Below are 5,030 nucleotides of genomic sequence, written 5' to 3' on the forward strand. Positions count from 1 at the left end.
TATCTTTATGATAAAAGCCATCTTACCTGGGGTAAGATGATAGCTCATCATAGTTTTGGTTTGCATTTCTCTGATGATTAGCGATATTGAGCATTTTTTCATATATTTGTTGGCCATTTATATGTCTTCTTCAGAAAAGTTCTATTCAGATCTCTTGCCCTTTTTTTTTTTTTTTTTTTTTTTGAGACAGAGCCTTAAGCTGTCACCCTGGGTAGAGTGCCATGGCATCATAGCTCACAGCAACCTCTAACTCCTGAGCTCAAGTGATTCTCCTGCCTCTGCCTCCCAAGTAGCTGGGACTACAGGTGCCCGCCATCAATGCCTGGATATTTTTTGGTTGCCGCCATCATTGTTTGGTGGGCCTGGGCTGCTGGATTCGAACCTGCCAGCTCAGGTGAATGTGGCTAGCGCCTTAGCCGCTTGAGCCACAGACACTGAGCCACTTTTGCCCATTTTTTTTAAAGCGGGATTTTTTTGCTGTTGTCTGAGCTCCTGGTGTTCTGGTTATTAATCCCTTCCTTCCCCCAATGTATATTCTTGGTGTCTTTGTTGAAAATGAGTTCTGCCTTACTTTGGCATATCCAGATCTAATCTTTTGTTTATTGTAGTTGATTTGCAAAAAGGCAACCATTTACAAATGCTTAAAATGAGAGGTGATAATTTGAACTTACATAGTGCTGTCATAATTGTCCTACAGTTTAATGCTTTAAAACTCAAGCATTTGTTAATTTTATGTTTTTAGACCATCAGGTAACCTAGCAGGTTTTTAAAATTCAAACTCCATAGAGGGCAGCGGCTGTGGCTCGGTGAGTAGGGTGCCGGTCCCATATACCAAGGGTGGTAGGTTTGAACCCAGCCCTGGCCAAACTGCAACAAATAGCCAAGTGTTATGACAGGCACCTGTAGTCCCAGCTACTTGGGAGGCTGAGGCAAGAGAATTGTCTAAGCCCAAGAGCTGGAGGTTGCTGTGAGCTGTGACGTGACGGTACTCTACTGAGGATGACAAAGTGAGACTGTCTCAAAAAAAAAATTGAACTCAGTAGATAACGTCAAGTGTTCAAATATCCTTGATGAGTGTGTAAGCCCATTCAAGCTGTTATAACAAAATAATCTTAACTGTGTGGTTTAGAAATAAAAAACATTTACTTCTCACAGCTCCAAGATCAAGGCACCAGCACATTTGGTATCTAGTGAGGGCCACTTCTTTCTATGTGATGCCTTCTCTCTGTGCCCTCACATGGTGGAAGAAGAGAATGAACTCTCTGGGGCTTCTTGTATAAGATCACTAATCCCTTTCATGAGTACTCTGCCCTCATGACCTGATCACCTCCCTAACGCCCTACATTCTAATACTATCAGTTTGGGTTAGAGTTCTAACATATGAATTGGGGGTATGGGACAAAACATTCAGTCTGCTATAGTCAGATAATCCTTATATTTTCTAAAAGTAAATTTTAAGTCTGCTCATCATTAGAAAATTTGAATAATATTAACGTATACATAAAAATTACTTATAATCTCATTAACCTAAATGTTTTCTTTAAATTTATCTTCTCAAGAGAGAATGTGAATGTAACAAATATAATTTAGCCTAGTAATTAACTAAACAATCATTATGTGCCCAGAGCCTAATTTCTGGGACTAGAAAGAATGAAAAGGAAAGGCTCTCTAGAGGCCTGACTAGAAGTAAACCAAGGGAAGGTTTTCTGGCAGAGAGCGCACCAACAAACAGTAGAAACAAGGAGGCAGGGGCACACACGGTGTGTGCGGACCCTGAAGACTGTGATGCTGCTGGCTCTCAGCAGGATGACGGGAGTAGAAGGCTCCAGAGCAGAAGTAGGCGAATGAGAATACCTGACCTCGTGAGAACAGGGGAGTGGAAATCTTCAGAAACAAAGGTGATGTCAAGCTCTGTTTCTAGATCAGCGGTTCTCAACCTGTGGGTCTCGACCCACAGGAACTGTATTAAAGGGCTGCGGCATTAGGAAAGTTGAGAACCACTGTTCTAGATCATCCTAGACAGCCGGGGCATTATTCCAACAGATAATTTGAGTATTTAAATAAATGTTCTATCTGGTAGCAATTCCTGATACAGATAATAAGATGGAAATTCCTTTTAGCAGCTTTCTATTGTGTTCATAAACTCTGGCTTTTGATTCTTTGATTGTGTTCACATTAACGAGACTGCTCTAACTTAGAGCCGTCTCCTGAGCTGCTTGTCACTCACACTGGACCAAAGCTCCTTATTTCAAAGTGAACCAAGTGTCCGTTAACTGCTAAATAGATAAAGAAATACATGGATAAACAGATATATACAGTTGAATATTGTGTAGCCTTAAAAAGGAAGAAAAATTGGATCCATGGACATGCTCTGACATAGGTAAGCCTTGATGCATTTATGCTAAGTAAAAAAGCCAGTCACAAGAGGGCAGATGCTGTTTGATAACACTTGTATGAAGTATTTGCAGTAGTCAAATACAGAAGGTAGAATGGTAGCTGCAGAGGCAGGGTGTAGGGGGCAAAGAGAAGCTATAATTTAATAGATACAGCGTTTCAGTTTTGCAAGGTAAAGCATTCTGGACACTGATGCTGGTGATGGTAGCACAACCATGTGAATATACTTAATGCCACTGAACTGTTCAATTAAAATTGGTTAAGATGGTCAATTTTACATCCTGTGTATTTTACCACAATTTAAAAAATTCTTCATTTGGGGCTTGGCCCCTGTGGCTCAGGCGGCTAAGGTGCCTGCTACATACACCTGAGCTGGCGGCTTCAAATCTAGCCCGGGCCCGCCAAACAATGACGGCTGCAACCAAAAAATAGGCGTTATGGCAGGTGCCTGTAGTCCCAGCTACTTGAGAAGCTGAGGCAAAGAAAATCGCTTGTGCCCAGGAGTTGGAGGTTGCTGTGAACTGTGATGCCACGGCACTCTACCCAGGGTGACAGCTTGAGGCTCTGTGTCAAAAAAAGTTGCTAATATTTCTAACCTCAAAGAAAACACAGGATGGAATCACCACAGCTTTGAATAATTGTGGAATAGTCTCTCAGCAGTGTTTAAAGACCAGAGGCAGTGAAGTAGTACAAAGCAGAAAATATGCCTGCTGCTTCACCTAGTGGAACAGCTTTGATGTTGCCTGCTACCTCTAGCTGGCTGTTCTCTACCCAGAAGAGGATAATGGGGTACAGTAACATCAAAGTTATGAGAAATGCTGAGAAATACAGGTTCCTTGAGCAGGCTGTTGCCTGTGTTCAAATTAATCTTGGCAGGTATCTATAGAGAATATATCCTCTCCCTTCCTAAGATAATCAGTACTCAACACTGCTTTCAAGGAATTCTCAGACTAGGGACCTGAGAAGTAAATACTTGAAACAAAATGATGCCCTCATATAGATTTATATGATCCAGGCAACAAGTTGTATGAAGGCAAGTGTTCTGGGTGTGGAAGATGTTTGAGGGACTTCCTGAAATAGAAGGTGGGGATGTAGGCTGGATGCGGTGGCTTGCGCCTGTAATCCTAGCACTCTGGGAGGCCAAGGCGGGTGGATTGCCTGAACTCACAGGTTCAAGACCAGCCTAAGCAAGAGTGAGACCCCTGTCTCTAGAAGTAACCGGGTGTTTTGGTGGGCACCTATAGTCCCAGCTACTTAGGAGGCTGAGAGAATCACTTGAGCCCAAGAATTTGAGATTGCTGTGAGCCATGTTGCCATTGGCACTCTACCAAGGGTGACAAAGTAAAACTGTCTCAAAAAAAGAAAAAAGAAGAAGGAGGTGGGGATGTGAGTTGGACCCAAAAGATGAGTGCCTAGGAAGCAATATGGCATTTAAAGTGGGAAAGAAGTAGTGCACGTGGGGTGTGGGGGCCAGTAAAAATCCATCCAGAGTAGAGAAATCTGTAATGGAAAGCAGAAAGGGGTTTGAAAAGTTGAGAGCTGAGAGAGATAGTCCGTAAAAGGCTTTAGGCAGTAAGATGATGTTTTTTGTTGAAAAGCATCACTCAGTCTCAGTAGTCCTTTCCCTTTCAGATAGCCATTCCTTCAATGTGAAGTGTTAGTGGTGGGTTGACAGTGTTTATCTTTATATGACCTCTCTTCTAGGATTTCAAGGGCTTTTGGGTCACAGCACAAATGACTTAATTTGCTGAACATACTTCCTTGTCTATATAATTGGAATAATGTTTCTCATTTCACCGAGTTTGAGAATTTACCAGGATAACAACTGGAAAAAAACAAAACAAAATACCTCATCACAGGCTGGGCGCAGTGGCTCATGCCTATAATCTTATCAGTCTGGGAGGCAGGTGGGAGGATTGCCTGAGCTCACAGGTTTAAGACCAGCCTGAGCCAGAGCAAGACCTTGTCTGGAAAAATAGCTGGAAATTGTGGTAGGCTCCTGTAGTCCCAGCTGCTTGGGAGGCTGAGGCAAGAGGATTGCTTATGCCCAAGAGTTTGAGGTTGCTGAGCTATGATGGCATGCCACTCTACCTAGGGTGACAAGGTGAGACTATGTCTTTAAAAACAAAACCAAAAAAATCCCTGAGCACAGTGTCTAGCTCAGAGTAGATGTGGAGTATTGTGGGGATGATGTTGGTTTGTGTTTAACTCTTTCATAAGGACTCTGAACATGAGCATGAATGTCTCCACATCTCTTTTCAAATTTGGGCTATACCACGAGTTTACTACGTCGAATGTAAGTGAAATTCCCAGGCTCCATAGCACACCAAGTTCTAGGGAGTTAACCATTCTTGAAAGGAGCATCTCAATGGTCCCCCAGTTTCATGGGAGGAAAGTTTAATGACATAGAGATTTTTATCTGAAGCTTTGACTTTCCCTGGGTGATATGTGTATGCTGAGGAATGTAAAGAACAATATATGAGATTCTGTAGCCTATTTCTGAGAATGGTTTAAAATGTGAAAACTTCTCAGTAAGTGGTAACCCTTCAAAGGTCAGCTCAGATGTCCCTCTAGATCAGTGGTCCTCAGCCTTCCTAATGCCATGATGTATTTTCATTGTTACAAAGGGGTTGCGA

Source organism: Otolemur garnettii, unplaced genomic scaffold (assembly GCF_000181295.1).
Source record: "Otolemur garnettii isolate 467f Iridium unplaced genomic scaffold, OtoGar3 scaffold00001, whole genome shotgun sequence".
In the NCBI taxonomy this organism is placed as follows: Eukaryota; Metazoa; Chordata; class Mammalia; order Primates; family Galagidae; genus Otolemur; species Otolemur garnettii.